Source organism: Malaya genurostris, chromosome 2 (assembly GCF_030247185.1).
Source record: "Malaya genurostris strain Urasoe2022 chromosome 2, Malgen_1.1, whole genome shotgun sequence".
NCBI classification, from domain to species: domain Eukaryota; kingdom Metazoa; phylum Arthropoda; class Insecta; order Diptera; family Culicidae; genus Malaya; species Malaya genurostris.
In genome coordinates, this window is record NC_080571.1 from 334,222,501 (window position 1) to 334,242,143 (window position 19,643).

At 36.5% G+C, this 19,643-nt stretch overlaps 1 protein-coding gene across 1 annotated transcript in view; it reads right to left on the reverse strand.

The window, feature by feature from the left end:
• The window catches only part of LOC131431649 (ATP-binding cassette sub-family G member 1-like), a 123,097-nt gene that overhangs the window by 37,135 nt on the left and 66,319 nt on the right, over positions 1-19,643 (reverse strand). The window lies entirely within an intron of this gene.

Here is a 19,643-nt window from a genome sequence, read left to right on the forward strand (position 1 = left end):
ACTAACACGAAAAAGACAAACAAGCGTCATGAGTTTTGCCTTTCTTTATAGAAAGGTATTAGAATTGCTGGAAAAACCGACTTTCGAACGGAGCATCGGAGACCCATAGTGTTATATACCATTCCGGAGTTCCGGAGATATGATGGTATAAGTGACGTAACCGACAAAACACGTTGATTTTTATCGCTCTTATAAAGGGTGATTTTTTAAGAGCTTGAGAACTTTTTTAAACAATAAAACGCATAAAATTTGCAAAATCTCATCGGTTCTTTATTTTAAACGTTAGATTGGTACATGACATTTACTTTTTGAAGATAATTTCATTTAAATGTTGACCGCGGCTGCGTCTTAGGTGGTCCATTCGGAAAGTCCAATTTTGGGCAACTTTTTCGAGCATTTCGGCCGGAATAGCCCGAATTTCTTCGGAAATGTTGTCTTCCAAAGCTGGAATAGTTACTGGCTTATTTCTGTAGACTTTAGACTTGACGTAGCCCCACAAAAAATAGTCTAAAGGCGTCAAATCGCATGATCTTGGTGGCCAACTTACCGGTCCATTTCTTGAGATGAATTGTTCTCCGAAGTTTTCCCTCAAAATGGCCATAGAATCGCGAGCTGTGTGGCATGTAGCGCCATCTTGTTGAAACCACATGTCAACCAAGTTCAGTTCTTCCATTTTTGGCAACAAAAAGTTTGTTAGCATCGAACGATAGCGATCGCCATTCACTGTAACGTTGCGTCCAACAGCATCTTTGAAAAAATACGGTCCAATGATTCCACCAGCGTACAAACCACACCAAACAGTGCATTTTTCGGGATGCATGGGCAGTTCTTGAACGGCTTCTGGTTGCTCTTCACTCCAAATGCGGCAATTTTGCTTATTTACGTAGCCATTCAACCAGAAATGAGCCTCATCGCTGAACAAAATTTGTCGATAAAAAAGCGGATTTTCCGAATGGACCACCTAAGACGCAGCCGCGGTCAACATTTAAATGAAATTATCTTCAAAAAGTAAATGTCATGTACCAATCTAACGTTTAAAATAAAGAACCGATGAGATTTTGCAAATTTTATGCGTTTTATTGTTTAAAAAAGTTCTCAAGCTCTTAAAAAATCACCCTGTACTTATAAGGGTGCCAATATTTTGGTATCATCTCTAATATCGTAAAGCGCTAGTGCTCAAAAGTTAAAGCACATCGAAAAATGTCCTCATGCAAAATTTGAGCTAAATCGGATATTCTGGAACATAGAAAAATCGACTTTCTGGAACTTAGAAAAATTTTCATATTTTTACTAGGTCCCAGAAAGTCGATATTAAAAAAAATTCGAGATGACACTAAATCTTGACGTTTCATGCAATTCTAAGACTTTTGGCATCAAAGATTTTTTTTCGATTTCGAAAATTTCATGGTGTTTTTTCAAGATATATGAAAATTCCACTAAGTGGCCTAAGAAGGGTTTTGCCTTTCTCTATAGAAAGGTATTAGAATTGCTGGAAAACCGACTTTCGAACGGAGCCTCGGAGACCCATAGTGTTATATACCATTCGACTCAGTTCGACGAGATCGGAAAATGTCTGTGTGTGTGTATGTGTGTGCACTTTTCGAAGAAATTTGAACGCGCTTAATTTTCTCAGAGATGGCTCAACCGATTTTAACAAACTTGGGCTCGTTTGAAAGTGACTTTTGGTTCCGGAGATATGATTGTATAAATGACGTAACCGACAAAACACGTTGATTTTTACCGCTCTTATATATATAAGGGTGCCAAAATTTTGGGATCACATCTATTTTCGTTAAGCTCTAGTGCTCAAAAGTTTAAGCACCTCGAAGAAAGCCCTCATGAAAATTTTGAGCTAAATCGGACATGCGTAAGGGGTGCTGCCCGGCGGTTAATGTTTGACAATTTTCGACCTTTTAAAAAGCCACGTAGGTGGGGCACCATACATGAAATTTCCGAAATCGAAAATTTTTTTGATGCCAAAAATCTTAAAATTGCATGAAACATCGAGATTTAGTGTTATCTCAAAAAAAAATTTTTGAAAAAATCGACTTTCTAGGACTTAGAAAAATTTTGACTAAGTCCTAGAAAGTCGATATTTTAAAAAAAAAATTTTCGATATGACACTAAATCTCAACGTTTCATGCAATTCTAAGCCTTTTGGCAACAAAAATTTTTTTTCGATTTCGAAAATTTCATGGACTAAGTGGACTAAGAAGGGTTTTTATCTATTTTTTAGATTAGCATCATACTTCTCATACATATAGGCAACGCAAATGTCAAGCACTAGTTTGGAAAAATGATGCTGACTGTGTGACATAAGCACTGAAGTATGCTTTTGTAAACTACTTGAATCAATCTGAATCAATTGGTGTCAAAATTAGTATCCGAAATTATATAATAAAAGTATGAAATATATTTTCATGAGACTGTTATGAAAGAAGAGAAAGGCATTATCACACCACTACCAAGCATTTAAGAAAACTATTTTATCAAAAAATTTTATCAAAAAATAGCTGATCATATTTCCGATAGCATTGAAAAAAATTATGTAGTTGGGTAAAGTACAACAAGAGATATTCACCATTAAGTTCTACCCATTCTTGTACATGGTAGTTTTTTAAAAGGCGCCAATATTAAAGTAAGTCGTATTCACGACCAAAAAAATGGTTTTAATTTCTTCGTCAATCGTTTATTGCATTAAAAAATAAATCCACTTTCAAAATTTGGAAACATTTTCGTCTCGAGTTTTTCATTTCATTATGATTCTGCTGAATATTTACTAATTAATTCGTCTCCAAACATGATCACTATTTTACTTAATTACACCACTATTCAATGTTGGATTTCTTCATAATTATTAATGTTTACTTTTCACTGGTTCAATCAACGATTGAAAACTTCTAAATCTACCCGCTAAGCTATAAAATTTTTCAAAAAAATTAGATGAAAATGTGCACTTAAGGGCTGAGGCCAGTAGGTCGCGTATAAGTTTTGAATCGACCACGTGTGCGCTCTGCGCATTTTATTTCTCTCCATGTTCTCTCGCATATGCGCAACATGACTCTCGATGGGCCGGGTGGCCAAGAAAATTTTGATATTTCTGGTTTGACAAGTTTGACAACATCAATCGGTCGAATGGGGTTGACATATATAAGTATAAAATGTGTCTCCATCTAATAAAGATACCGCTTTTTTGGTAGCCTTGCTGAGCCGATTTTATTTCTCTCTAATTTTTCGTTACGTTACCAGGAAACTGGAGCAGAAAAAATGGCGAGTGCATATAAATCGACTTACCTTCACAAAAATAACATTCACTTCATTTTTATCGCTTTTATTTTCAAGCACTAATCGCATCTAAATTGAATTATCTAGACATTGTCAGGATAGATTTTTGATCCATGCTTTTGAAGGCGAGATATTCAATGAACACGTTGAAAGACGGCATTTTCGGTTATGCAATTCTTCCTTCAGCAAAAACACTTTCTCGACCGTTAAAGTCATTGAATCATTATGAAATTTGCACAGAATAATCTAAACTAATTTTCTAAGAGGTTGTCAGTTGGGTTTTTTGATATTCGTCACGATTCATAGAAACCAGGAATATTTTCAGTGATTGAACGCAGTGGGCTAACCACACGTTTTGTTGGCTTGTAAAAGAGACTCTGATTGATCGGTAATGGATTTGTGCATATTACACTATTTGAATATATCCTAATTCAATATTTATTGTTATTGATTACTATTTCACTAGAACTATGAACCATTAGATATAATTGACTAACATAAAGTTTAATGCAGGGGTGGAAATAAGCAAAGTTAACAGTTTCACTGCCTGTGAAGTTCGAGAATTCTACGGCAAGATCTTTTACATATGGGTATCGTTTTCTAACTAGAAGCAAAAATTTGAAGAAATGATGCCAAAAGGCGAATGAAGCAGAAATATGAAATAATTAAAGTGAATTGAGTGATTCAATCAGCGTTTTTGAGGTAACGTTCTAACGAATGAGATGAGATAGGGAGTCGCTACCTTATACGAATTTTTCAGCCGATAGTACAGTAATATCGTTCCGGTTGTGTAGTGATTACCGGTAGATGCTAATAAGAACAAATCTTGAGCGATTGAGATCATTGCGATAATATTTTCACACTGAGAAAAACATAAACATCGTAGCATGAATTGAGAAGGATTACAAAACACGACATTAAAAAAAACTGTTTACCGTATTGAATTTGTTGCCGTTTTGTCATGCTAATCTGATCGCGTTGTAATATCTCATCGAAACAAGAGTTATTCCGAAGCATTGATAGATCGTTTTCACGCACTTTTAATTTATTTCCGTCAGCACGCACAGGTGTTTTGTAGTTGTGCTCAGTGCCTTCCGACCTAGTGAAAGTTATTGAATATTCTAGCAGGTAATACGCGATCACTCAGTGCATTTAAAAGTTCAGCAAACATTTGACATAAAGTGAGACGGATAGGGCAGTCGACACGATCAGAACAAAATAGAAGATGTCCTTATTTTTCTTCTTCTAACATAAGACCGTTTAAACGATTCAGAAGGATTTGCGCGTGGGGCAAATCACGAATACCCGACCTTTTCGTCATGATGCAACAGTCAAAGTGTAATTTAAAAACGAAAACGCCATAAGTAAATCGTTTCCTTTTATACACAGCCTACCATGGTATCAGACATCTAGATAAATTTAAAAAAATCAATGAATCATTTGATAAAATGCGAGAAGAATTCCTATTTTTATCATATGCTCTTAAATTTTGAATTATAAATCGCAGATTGTTAGCAAAATAGTAATTTATCGGTTTTATTTCATAGTGTCATTGCAAGAGGCGCAATTCTACTGACGAGCTATCCACAATTTGAAAAAAAACTGAAAATTATTAAAACTATTACATCCAAACCTCCATTTACGAACCTTATATATGTATGTATGTATGGTTACACACTCACTCGTGTGCGTATATGTGTATATGTTTATACATATAAATGATCGCTTTTACTTCACCAATATTTATATGTATTAAGAAATACAAATATTTACACACGTGCGTACGTATATCAATACATATACACATATATATGTTACGTAAATGGAGGTTTGGGTGTACTAGCCATTCAAAAATTTTTGATGACATTTGGTCAATAAAACGGCGTCGACTGGGAGCTATCGCCTTCTGCGTTAGTAGCAGAATGAAAGGGTGCGAATTGATTTGCATGTTGAAACACGAACATTATTTGCAATTGAAACACGAACATTATTGAAAATTCTTCAAATAGGCCAAGTATTTCGCCTTGACGTCCTATTTCTGTAGTGTATTTAATTTTCTGTTCCGGAGATGCAGAGTGCTTAGGGTAAAAATGTCAATTTAAAAAATATCATAAGTAACTATGTGATGAGTAGCGAATCTTTCAAATTGGCTAATAAATTTCTCTAGTTTGCACATTAGCAGATCATGATGACCAAATAAACTAATATCGGATATACAAAAAATAAATCATAAAAAAGGACTGATAATCTACATTAAATTGTTCTAGAATTACCAGGTGACAAGTTTTCAAATTAATTTCAAACCGTCATTGGAAAAAAGATGGTGGGAGGGGAGTTGGGGGGTTGGGGGGTTGGGGGGTTGAGGTAGAGGGTGGTGCATGAAATAAACTGAAAATAAATCACGTAGAGATTTAGTGTTATCTCTGAAGAATTTTTTTTGAAAAATCGACGACGACTTGGAAAATATATCAACATTTAGCTCAAATTTTGTATTAGGACTTTTTTCGAGGTGCTTAACCGAAATTGGGGTGATCCCAAAATTTTGGCACCCTTATATATATATATATAACTTATATATATATATATATATAACTATATAAGGGTGCCAATATTATATATGCTTATACCATTATATCTCCGGAACCAGAAACCACAGCAATTTGATCTTCGAACTTGATCAATGGCCCGGCAGTAGCTTTCATTTCAACCGAGCCTAAGTTAAGTGTTAAAATCGGTTCAGCAATCTCTGAGAAAATTGAACGGTAAAAATATCTTCGAAAAGTTCACATACACACACATACACAGACATTTTTCGATCTCGTCGAACTAAGTCGAGTGGTATATAAAACTATGGGTCTTCGAGGCTCCGTTCGAAAGTAGGCTTTCCAGCAATTCTAATACCTTTCTATGGAGACCAATCACATAGCATGTTATGTAGCTGATAAAAAAATACACTCAATTTAGCTTGAATATCATACGAAGAAGTAACAAGAGCGCAGATTATCGCTACGCTAACTCAAACGCTGCGCCTGCTGTGTGTTTAAGAAATGCAAAATGCTGCGCTCCTGTTACTTCCATAAATCAAATTCATGCTAAATAGCGTTTTATTGGGTTAAATTTAAATAGTGCAGTGTAACAGACCAGTTGAAATTAAAACAGCCTTTCGTCGCTGTAAAAATATCTTAGTTTGGAATGTGGAAAAAAATACTCTACGTGCATCGGAAATATAGCAGTCATTATTTCTCAATTGTAATTCAGTTGCGAATTCATTTGATTTTTGCTGACACAAAAAATCACTTCTGAACTTCAAGACTCAGAGTTTTGTGGATGCCTGTATCATGAATGAAAATATCGGAAATAATTTTTTTCCTGTCACCGCGTTTTCTTCTAGAAAATCGCTTAAATTGATTTTTTTGACGAGTGATAATAAAATGAACTTTGTTTTAATCATGATTTTCACAACACTGATGAGAATATATGCCAAATGCAAATGCATGAAACGTCCAGATCTGGTGTAATCTCAGGAAAAAATATCGAAAAGAACATTGATTAAGACTCGAAACGAAAAATTTAGAGATTTACGAAATCGAAAACTGAATTTGATGCCAAATGTCTTAGAAATGCCTGAAACATCGAGATCTGGTGTATTTTTTATTGGTAAAATATAAAAAATTTTCAGTGTCAGAGAGTTGACTTAAAATAAAAAAAACGTGCCCAATCCACCTAGCAGTGAGATGATACCTTTTTTTTATCAAACCGCATGTGTTTTTGCATGAATATTCTTCGGTGTTTTAGTTCTCATTTCATTATTTCAATGACCGTCGTTCTAAGCGGCAATTTGAGATTTTAATCACTCATTGCTCTGTAATGGCGAAACTGCAAATCGGATCGAATTTTAATCTAAAAGTGTGACAATCGGTTTACGGTACAATGAGCTTACGATTATTTAAGGTACTTCCAGAGCCGGTATTAAGGAACCAGTATAACCTAAACCGATTCGTATGGCCATATGACGAATAAATTGCAATAGTTTTGAGTCCAACTTTAAAGCTTTTCGGGATTGTCATCTTCTATATCCGTTTGAATTTTAAAAATCATTCTGTAATTGTGGAGCAGGGAAAAACCCAGTGGAGCTAGTTTAGTTAAAACTTTCTCTCTAACAGGCATAAAACCTCCTCATCTTTTGAATGAACAGATTAGAATTATCCAAATAATACATAATACATACAAACTTAAAATTAAAACTTAGAAATTATACAATGATGAGAGAAAACTAATACTAAGTATAGTATTCTAGTTACTAGAACCTATCGAGACAGATAACTGAGAAACAGCTTTTTTTAGAGCATTACGAGAATGATGAAGGTCAAATACATTGGAGCAATTATTAAAGGTTCGTAATAACCGTAGTTAGTTCTAGATGAGAGTATTCTAAAAAAATGGTTGGAAACGAAAAGTACGGCAATGACTATCTAAGTGTAACAATTGTAGAAGTGACAAAAATAACCTTACAGACGTCACGTCGAACAGAGAGCAAATCTAGGTCAAGCAGCTTGCAACGATCTGCGTAGCTCGGAAGGTCCACGAAAGACCAAGAAGTTCAAAACGGACGAATTTGCGTTGGATTTATTCAAGGCGTTGAATGTCTCGAAGTTAAAAATGATGCATACTCTAGAGTTGAGCGTATCAAGCTACAGTTAATAATTTTGTTTTTGTCGATTTGGCTTTTTTGAGAAAACGATTGAGCTTTGAGAAACGATTCGATACTGGAACCAGAATTCGAGGAGCTGTATAGTATATATTTCTTTCAAAATGTTTGAAAATCAGTGTCAAATCTTTGAAAAATCGTAGTGCGAATTAAATCCGAATCAAAAGCCGAATACCACTAAAACTGAACTATCCAAATCTGCAAACCCGATAAACCTGATTAATTTATGTGAAAAATCATTTTTATATTAATCACCCCGAATCCCCTAAACCGGATAATCTGACTGAAAAGCAAGATATTTCATAGAATCATAAAACTTTTCCTTTGAATCTTAGATGATTCTTAGATTTCCATATCATCCTGTAGTTCCGGAACCAGAAGTCGGATCCAAACATAATTCAGGAACCCTGTTTGGGAGCATACGACTTAGCTCTAACCGATTATTATTTGTTTTCATCGATGTCTCAAGCACTTGTTCAACAGTCTTCTCAAATCTAATAAAACGCAATTCATTGAATGACTGAATTTTACATGCATCTGGTAATAAAACAAATGTAAAACTGTGTCCTTTTTCAACGCCTTAATATGTCGGCATCAGAAGACGTAAATTTACACAACAAGGTATTTGGTCCCGGTGGCTCAAAACTAAACTGTTTGTCCGCAATGATTTTTTCTAAATGAACGATACTTCTATGCAAACACAACAAATCTTAACCATAAAGGTTAAATTTTCAATTGATCACTCAGCTCAACTCATGAATTTCAATCAGCCTCACCAAAGTGCTTGTCGGTTTTTTTTTATTCTCAAGAAAACTGTTTGCACGATAGCCACTTGCAACAGTGTCACTTCAAACCTCTCAATAGTAGCGGTTTGACACAGATTCGCTTGTCAACACGCATGCTATAATTCCCACTATTGATCAATGTCTGATGCGGCAACATCAATCTTTCCTAGCCGGGTTAGCGCCGGTTTTCCGACAGCTCTATGCGCTAACTCAAGGAGATCAGCACTAGCCTGCCCTGGCAAACCGCAGCCCTGCTGCCAGTTGTCGATCGATCGTTGACATCTCCGGTGACTAATTCGCGAATGAATTCTCAAACCATGCGACAAACAAACCTAGTAGACCCATTCAGAACCAGGGTCCCCGGTCCGTCTGGGGTGTAAATAAGTGATCGTTCATCCGATACGAAGCCATATTTGATCCCACCGCATGCGCCACGATCGTTAGGCAATTAACATCTTTCTGCACCGTCGTCGGGGTTAGACGGCAATAGTTTTACAACGGCAGTAGCTCAGTAGTAACAGCAATAAATAATGTTTCTTTTAGTGCGGTTCAACCCTTCCGACCGGTTCCGTGTTCACGGTCACTGGACAAAGTAAGCTTACTTACACGTGATTAGAAGTCATAGGCGGTGTAGCATCTTTGGAAGCACTAACCAATTTGATTTCGTCAATGACTATCACAAATGCAATAGTAATTACTCATCATGGGCATGCGAAAATCAAAACAACAAGTGCCTCCGGCATGCAAGCAAAATATGCTAACGTGTTCAAACAAGCGGTTCCGCTGTGTAACTTTCATGTAGATATAAACATAACCGAAGGACCCGGTCGTGTGATGCACGGAACTATGCTAATGATCAGTTCGATTGAGCATTCAATAAATATTTATTTCAAAATCGCATGGAAACCGGTAAGCTCAAGCTGCTGTTTCAATTGTACGCTGTTCATGCGCGGATCGTTGTCCTTGGTAGTTTTCTCGTTCTTCCGAATCCTAATCTCACTTTTGTGTCACGTTCCGTCAAGTTGATAGCATCATAGAAGTTTACCTCAGTGAACATGTCGAGTTTCACTCCAAGTGAATCGCATTTGTGCCTACAAGAAGAGAAGTTATGGAAAAATTTACGGTGCACATGTCTCCATGGTTAAAACATTAAAATGTGGTTTCATTTGAAGATAATGATCATGTAGAAGCTGCAAACAAAATTCTAAGGTGAAGAATTGTAGGCTTTATTGGATGAGGACCTAGTCGTAATAAAAATTGGCAACTACATTGAATATTTTACCCAAGGAGTAAAACAAGCCATTCAGAAGTATAGAAATTGGGTAACATGTCAGCTGTACGACACACTAAAGTGAACCCGAATACGACCACGGTTCAGCTCATACCGCTAAACTTGCGAAAAATAGAATAAAACAACCTACATGGAAAACATTATCACACCCACCATACTCTCCAAAGCTCGCCCCATCTGATTATTTCATTTTTCTCATCGAAGGTACACTCACCGGCAGAGCAACGCTTCTCCAACTTTAAAGAAGTCGAAAAATGATTCATCAAAAATATTTTGATAATTTACTTAAAGATAGAAGAAATTCAAATTTTAAAATTCAAAAGATGCAAATATTTATTTGAAAAAAATCCTATGTCCATGGAAATTAAATCTTTTATTAATCCAAAAACCAGGTTCGTTTTTTTTACGTGTTTTGTCAAATAAGCTGTTTCACAGTGTTTGTACACTGAGGCTTCTTTCTATGCGTTTTGATGTGGAACACATCTTTATTTTCTATATAGGGGTGCAAATCAGAAACTCCAGGAAAAATACACGTAGAAATGTGGTCAGGTTTTCAACACTTATAGCTCAGTCAATTTTGTATCAATTATTAATATTGTTTCATCATTTGATTGGAAATATTTCTTCGTTTCGATTTGAATGTATCAAGCCACGTATTTTCAATTATATATGATTGAAATTTTGATTAGTAACGAGCAGTGTCCTATTTTGTCTACTAAAAATCTCCGGCATATTGGATTTCCCTGCCATAGACGACGGTTTTGAAGGAGTAAGCGATATATCAAAGGGAAAGCATCGCTCTGATTGGTCAATCGATCCAAAAGCGAAGCTGCTGGAAGCACGCGAATCTATAAATATAAGCAAAATATAGCTAACGTTTCAGTCCTAAGAGTAGCATGCTAGAGGTAGGTTGTTGCTAGACAGCCAGACAAAAAGTGCCATAAAACGATTTGAAGTTTAAATAGGTATGCTCTGGTCTTGTGTCAGGCAAGTTCGGATGAAATTCCATGTTAGATAAATTTTGGGTACTTAAGATTAATTTCTTTTTTATATAAGATGAACTCGATTGATAATCAGAAAAAGTTTATCGCTTCAACCGAAATCGCAGAATGGGAGAGAAACTTAACGCTATAAAAATAACTGCTTGCATACAAAACTTGAACACAAGCTTGGCAAAAAGGAGCTTAAATATAAAAATCGTATCGCAATTATGCACAAAGATATAATTGCATACATTTGGGATATTGGTGTAATTTCGTCGGCTATGAAACAAACAATGTTCGGTGTTCGTTCCTAATCAAGATCAATCTAAGCCTGGGGATCCCAAAGTGGCCGTAGACCCCTTGGGGTCGACATTCTTTTTGCGGGGGTCGACGTAAACGAAAACTGACTATGGGGGTCGACGAGGTCTAGAAATCAACCCCCTGTTGCTTGATATAAGTTGTTATTCGAAATATTTATGCTTAAAAAGTTCAATATTAAAAAGCAAGAAATTGAATTTTCAAAGGAATTTGTTAATGGGGGTCTCAGGCCTAAGTTAATTTTAGTAAAGGGGTCCATGACTCAAAATAGTTTGGGATCCCCTGATCTAAGCAGAGTCTCGTGCAATTGCGGATTCAAAAGTGTGACGATTGATTGAACTGTTTGATTGTAGATCATTAGAAATTTTGTTTGCCTTGTTTCACATCAATGGCTCGAACAACCCCATGGGGCTGATCCTTGTAGTTTTTTTACAAGGATTTCAGAACTTACGCAACTTTTTACGTGCGGTTTTCTTGTTGTCTCAGAAATGAACGAAGCGTCGAGATCTGGTGATATCGCGAATTTTGTTTTAAGTCATCTCTCTGGCATCTAGAAAATTTTCGATTAAGTTTGTAAGAATCGGTTCAGCCGTCTTTAAGATAAGTAAGTGCACTTATTTTCATATTTTTGCACATATCGCCCTGTAATTACGGATCCGGAAGTTGGAATCGAAAAAAATTCAGGAACTTTGTGTGAGGTTGCGAAACCTTCCATTTAAATCTAAGTTCATGAAAATCGGTTCATCCATCTCCGAGAAAAGAGAGTGCAAAAAATGTTACATACATACATACACAGACACACATACAGTCATTTTGCGTAGTCGACGAACTGAGTCGAATGGTATATGACACTAAAAAAATTCTACTCATTTTAACAAACTAATGATTTTCTTGGGTTTCAGGAAGTGCTTTGACTTAAAAAAATCTATTTTCGGCTGTAGTTTTTTTGTGTCTCATTTCTCGAAAGGACAATGTATGGAACATTTGTGGAACTAATTTGATACTATTATTTTGCTGAAGAAAGTATGTTGATACGTTAAGGCGTTTAAGAGTTATGCAGTGTTTTTAAGTTTTTTGAAGGTATTTTTATAATTAATTTAAATAATTAAAAAAAATTATATCCTTCCAATTTTCTCTAAAACTTTTACTTATATTATGACCTTTCAGGAACCGCATTAGATACATTTTTATCGATCTGGAATTTAATGAATATTGATATTTGAAGCATGACTAGTTTTTGATGAAAAAACAATCATAACTTTTTACTGGTAGCTCATATGAAAAAGCTCAACAACTTTTCTATAGACAACTTTTCGGTGAAACGTTTCACAAAAAAGTTAGAAAAAAAAGTGATTTTTCAGGAACCATCCTACTTTTATTTGGGAAAATTGATGTAACTCGATCAAATGAAGAGTATTGTACAACAAAATCATTGTGCAACAAAATCATTTATTGTACAACAAAATCATTTTTGAGTACAATTAAAAATGTTAGATTTCAGATTTAAATCTAAATAAGGACCACCCTAGTAACTTTTTTCATCAAAAGGAGCGCCATTTGATTACAAACAACTCTTGTGAAGACAGCAACTACAAAAAACAAATATTTAATAGTGAAAATATTTTTGTTACGCTAATTTCCCGTTTCGGACCACTGTGCAATGGTAGGTCCATATAACCAGTAAGCGATAATAAAGGCAATAAAATAGCCTTTTATGAGCATCAAAAATTCTTATAGCATTATATCAGCAATTTGAAAGCTCATCTGTTGTAAATCAATTAAAGCTTAGCTTTCAGAATGCTTACAAGCCATAAATAAGCATTACGCATGAATAGCCGTATATTTTGCCAAAATCGGCCCTAATTCAGTCTCAAGAGTAATTGAAGTGCCAATTAGCGGTTATTTGCTGTCAAACTGAAGTCTTTTCTTACGCGGTTTTTAAGTGTCGTTTTACGTGGCTTCTTTACGTAACTTCCGAATTTAGACGATTTTTTACGTGAATTTTCAAAGTTCTTCGGTTTTCTTATTTTGTCTTAGAAATGAATGAAACGTCGAGATCTTGTGTTATGCAGATTTTTTTAAGTCAACTCTCAGACATTTACAAATTTTCGATATTTTTCAAAATTCATCCATTTCTAAGAAATTTGGCATTTAAAACAAATTCTATAGTTTTGCGATTTTTTTTCTATACGGATTTCCGAAGGCGACCCCAAAGTCCCAAAGTCGATTTTCTTTTCAATTTTTTTTTGAGATTGAGCTTTTGGCATCAAAATAAAATTTCTATTTCGTAAATCTCAGATGCTTTCCAAGTCCTAAAATCGATTTGAACAAAAAATTTTTAGTTAACACCAGATCTAGACTTTTCATGCATTTTATGACAAATGACAAAAAAAATTTCTTCGGTTTTGCGGTATTTTTCTACGCGGATTTCCAAAGTCCCATTTGATTTCTTTTTTTATGTTTTTGCTGAGATTACACATGATCTCGAAGTTTCATTCATTTCTAAGACATTTAGCATAAAGAAAATATTTCGATTTCGGGAATCTCAACATTTTTCTAAGTTCCAAAGTCGATTTTTTTCAAAAGTTTTTCTTTTCGAGAATGCATTAGATCTAAGGAGTGTATCGAAAATAAGCTACCCACATTTTTTCTTTCAAATTATGATAAAAAACGATATTTTATTCAAACTAAAAATTGATCTCTTAATGTACGAGGTTAAACTTGAGCATAATGAAAACCGGATGAAATTTAAGTTATTCCTTCATGAATTTTCGAACTTTTGATCGAACGCTCTTCATCAAAGTTCAGGACAAGTGTTGCATCGCATTTTTTGGACGCTTGTGTCTAAATTTTGTTGAGCTCCTGCATGTTCGCAGCTGCCTCACCAGTCTTCTTGAAGACCCTCTTCACGATTGTCCAGTAACGTTCGATGGGTCGAAGCTGAGGGCAATTTGGTGGATTGAATATTTTCTCAACGAAATTTATACCCTTTTCCGCAAGCCAATTGAAAGTGGTTTTGGCATAGTGAACCGACGCTAAATCCGGCCAAAACAGTGGAGGTGTACTATACCTCTTATATAATGGCAGTAATCTCTTCTGGAGACAATCAGATCGATAGATATCTGCATTTATAGTTCCGGTAGTGTAAAAAATGGTTGACCTCAAACCACAGGAACATATTGCTTGCCATACCCTTTCGACCGAATTTCTCTACTTGAATTGACCTGTCCGCATCGCTCACATCCTCCCCAACGACGACAGTAGAGTATTGTGAAACTGGAGCGGTTTTTGAGCTCTCCTTTACATAAGTCTCATCGTCCATCAAAACGCATGCATCTCGACACTGCAAAAGACGCGAATACAATTTCCGGGCCATTGTTGTTGCTCGCATCTTTTGTTCTACACTTCGTTTAGAGATTTTCTGCTCCTTGTAGGTCTTCAGGTGATTTCGCCTCTTGATACGCTGGATCATTCCGACACTCGTTCCTGATTTTTTGGCAAAATTACGTATTAACATTGCTTTGATCTTCATGATTAGAGATACTAATTTCTGGGTTTCGGGTTGAAAGAACCGGGTTTCCTGCTTCTTCCTGGTAGCTCATCCAAAGAATAGTGTTCCCCAAACTTATTAATGATGGTTTTAACACTGGCTTGATCAATTCCAAACCACTTCGCCAATTTTCGCATAGTAATACCCTTCTCTGTTGACCATGTGTCCAGAACCTTAATTTTCACTTCCTTTTCAATACGCGACATTTTGAAAACGCAGAATTACAACCGCACAAACAAGTAAACAAACGAAAGCTGACAGCCAAACGCACATCATGCTTTGATCTGAGGATAAGAAACCATCCCAAATACATGCGTACAACACAAATGTATGTGGATAGCTTATTTTCGATACACTCCTTAGAAGTTTCAAGCATAGCTTAAACATTTGGCATAAACGAAAATTCGTTAGTTTTGCGGTTTTTGCGGGAATTTCTTAGGATACGTGTTGTTTTTCTACGCGGATTTTCGAAATTTCGCGGTTTTTCACGTGGATTTTCGTAGATACGCAGGTTCTTTTTGCGTGGTACGTATTATCCGCGTAAAAACAGGTCTTAGTATATGAGCTTATTAGTTACTAGAGAAGGATCAAAGAAAGAACTGTACAATGAACGGTAATAAACGTAATCCTTAAAGGATGACGACAAAAAAAAACTTCATCCTTGGTTAAGCGAATTCTTCGTCAGAATAAGCACCAGTCATTGGGAAAATTTACACACTGATTGTCTACGGAAACGACTTTTGTCAGTTTTGGAGCAATACAACGAATAAAACAATTATTTGGTCGGATTTGGCTATATGTCACTATCATAGCTGGAGGGCTATAAAGCTAATTCGCTGAATAGGAGTGTACCAAACTTCCCTGAACTTCATCCAATCGAAACCTTTTGAGTCACAATCAAGCGGAATGAAATAGATAGTAAAGTATGGAACCCGTAGGCTTAGAAGGTGAATGGAAAAGAAAGAAAATACCGCTACAGTCGGACAAGCTTTTACAGATGGCACAAAGTGAAAGTAAAAAGTTTCTAGTTAATCCTAGGTGACAAAGATTCCCTATTCACCCTGTAATGTAACAATAGCATAAATGGAAAGGCCACCACATGATCATTCAAAAAACCATCGGAAATTTTAATATAAACAGATGATCGCCAGAGGAGAAATGCCTTCGGCAAAACTTTTGCATGAACGCACATTTTTTTGTCGAAGGCATTACTCAAAAAAACAAAACGTCGTCACGGCACTTCATACTAGCCTCGCCGGAGGGGCACCTACCAGCCTTCCAGTCGTTACATTGACCGGCCGCGTTAATTTCACTTAACCTTCGACAAACAGAGCGGTAGACGGTGAAACTTTTTTTTTCTCTAATGTATCGAACCATCACTCACGAAGCTAAAAATAGTAGCCTCGAGAGTGTGATTTTTGTTTTCGCACGGTTATTAGTTTCGCACAGCAATTTAAGTTCCTTCCTCGGTACGCGAGTTGTGCGCAAAACCGGTATCGCCGGGAAACGAATTGTTGAATATTCGATAATTGGACCTGACCGATTGGATCTACTGCGTTGGGAAAGTGGATTCGAAACAACAACAACAACAACAACAACAACACGGTATGAAGTGTCCTTCTACACGCGTCTGCTTTTCCTTCGATGTTATGTTTCAACTTAATGGTTTCTATGTGAGCGAACTTGAGGGTAATTAGAAACAAAAGATTTCTACTGAACACCTTGAACTCATGAAATGAACACCGATGGGCATGTAATTGCTTTGCCCAAAGTGATTAGGATAGGGTAAATCCTGATATGTAGAGCACCATAAACGCAGCATAGGTTGACTTATCAGCTTATCATCATCCGATCTCCTCAAAGGAAGTACCAACACTAGTAGAATCACGACAGACCGTGCAGCCTCTGTTCGAGTGATTATTTTATCTGTATTTGCTTAGCCATCGTCTAAGCTGCAAACCCCGTCCGGCTCGATTCAACTCGATCGCCAATTATCAACAACCGGCCGTATTTTTAATGCAAAAGGTGCAAACCAGTTGACCTCATTTGACTTGCCTCGTTCTAGAAGCGTTCTACGGTGGAAGGCAGATATCGTAAGACAGTCGAACACACGAGTAATCAGTTGTTCGATGATAATACATAGTGAAAACCGCTGACATGCGTGTGAAGGGTTCGTTACGCGGTTTGCGTTCTTGAAAATTCGACGAAACTGATATGCCGGTACTTTGACCGTTTGACCGGCTCCGTGCCGGTTTAGGTTGAATGTTCTGCTCACCTGGCATAACTGGTACGGCACACAGTTATTATGTGATGTAATATGATTACTAGTTTGGATACAAAAGTACGTTTGCAAATTTTAAAATGAATCAACATTCACAACTTGGAAAAGGGTATTTTTCTCTGTCGCAAATCGGAAAGAAAAAGTAGGAACGGTACATTTCGATGTCATCGTCGGAAAATCCTACGGTATTTTATTCTAAGCCAGATCCGAACCAGTACTCGTTGGGGTTTAGACGAATGAGGTATGACGAAAACCTGTAACACTGGTATTTCGTGTTAGCGGACACATTGATGGACAGTGAAGCTTTTGTCGAAAAAAAACTGCATCATCCAGAAACCTGATCGGTCCAAATTAAAAGTTTCTAACGAACCGGACTAATTTAAATAATGTTTATCTTTAGAAAAAAAAACAGTAATGAAGAGCAGAGAAAATGTCAAATGTACAGGTTTATATGACCAGAAGATTTGGGATGTTTTATTTTTCATGTTATTTTTTATTAAGGCACAAATAGTAGACATCAAAAAGGTGAAGAGACTGGGGAAGGGGGAACGAAAAGTTAGTCAAAGTTGACTGCATGATACCTAAGACAATACGCAAACAACGACAATTCGAATTCTTTCCAGTTTAATGAAGCGGGTATTCGCGGCGGACCGATCCAGAAGTATCCATATTCCATCAAGGAAAATATTAAAGTATTACTCTCTAGGAATTTATTGAATAAATTCAACAAACGCCTTTTGGCAGAGTCAGGAAAAATTGTCAACAAGTTGAATTTGATTTTGTCTAACCCCGGAGCTTTATTGTTACACGACAAGAGCGCAAGTGAGAACTCTACCATCAAAAACGGTGTTTCGTTTGTATTCGACGTCGCAGTGCGGAAGATCATATGGTATGTAGCAGCGAAAATCGAATATCCAGCGGTTAGAAAATTCCTCGCTTTCATTCGTGGTGTTTTGGTTGCGCATTCGTCGAGCTGTGTTTTTTAAAGAGTGCTCATGCAAAGTGACCGCATTTTTTGCTTCAATTAAGTTCTTCATTTGCGTGTCTAACGTTGCGTAATTACGAGAATTATCAGGTGTTCCATTGGCTCTAAACTGTTTGAACGCTGAGGTTCTTTCCGCGTTCAGTGATGAGCACTCTTTGTCCCACCACGGATTGAGAGGACGGATGTTAGTTTTCGCGCCGGGTACACGTTTCGTCTGAGCTTGAATCGTGGAGTCGAGAATAAAGCCAGCCAAAACCGACTATTCTCCCTCCGGAGGAAGTTCGTGTGTTGTTTCGAGTTGCTCAGACATCGAATTTGCGTAGTCTTTCCAATCAATATTTCGTGTGAGGTCATACGAAACATTGATTGTCTCCGATGATCTTAAAGACTGTCTTAGAAAGTATGGACGCACTTTGATTTCGATTCGCTGTAAATAATTCACAAGTGTTAGATATTCAAATTTTATTCGATATACTGATAATACACCCAAACCTCCGTTTACGTAAACTTTTTTTACGTTACCTCTTTTTACGTTACTCTTTTTACGACATAAATCCCAAATAACGTAATCATTTTTTACGTTGAAAATACGTCGTAAAAAGAGGTTTTTGCATACAATGAAAATCATTTCTGGCTCATTTATATTCCATGGAAATTAGTACAATATAGGTATTTTCGTAACGGGTTTGATGAATAGATGTCGGAAAACGATGTTTGAGGTGGTTTTGGATACCAAGATGGCGACTTCCGGTTTATTGATATTCCTTGAAAACCCTTACAATATGGGTATTTTCGGAACGGGTTTGATAAGTAGATGTCGGAAAACGATGTTTGAGGTGATTCTGAATTTCAAGATGGCGACTTCCGGTTTATTGATATTCCTTGAAAACCCTTACAATATGGGTATTTTCGGAACGGGTTTGATGAATAGGTGTCGGAAAATGATGTTTGAGGTGGTTCTGAATTCCAAGATGGCGACTTCCGGTTTATTGATATTCCTTGAAAACCCTTACAATATGGGTATTTTCGGAACGGGTTTGATGAATAGGTGTCGGAAAATGATGTTTGAGGTGGTTCTGAATTCCAAGATGGCGACTTCCGGTTTATTGATATTCCTTGAAAACCCTTACAATATGGGTATTTTCGGAACGGGTTTGATGAATAGGTGTCGGAAAATGATATTTCAGGTGATTCTGAATTCCAAGATGGCGGCTTCCGGTTTATTGATATTCCTTGAAAACCCTCATAATATGGGTATTTTCGGAACGGGTTTGATGAATAGGTGTCGGAAAATGATATTTCAGGTGATTCTGAATTCCAAGATGGCGGCTTCCGGTTTATTGATATTCCTTGAAAACCCTCATAATATGGGTATTTTCGGAACGGGTTTGATGAATAGGTGTCGGAAAATGACGTTTGAGGTGGTTCTGAATTCCAAGATGGCGACTTCCGGTTTA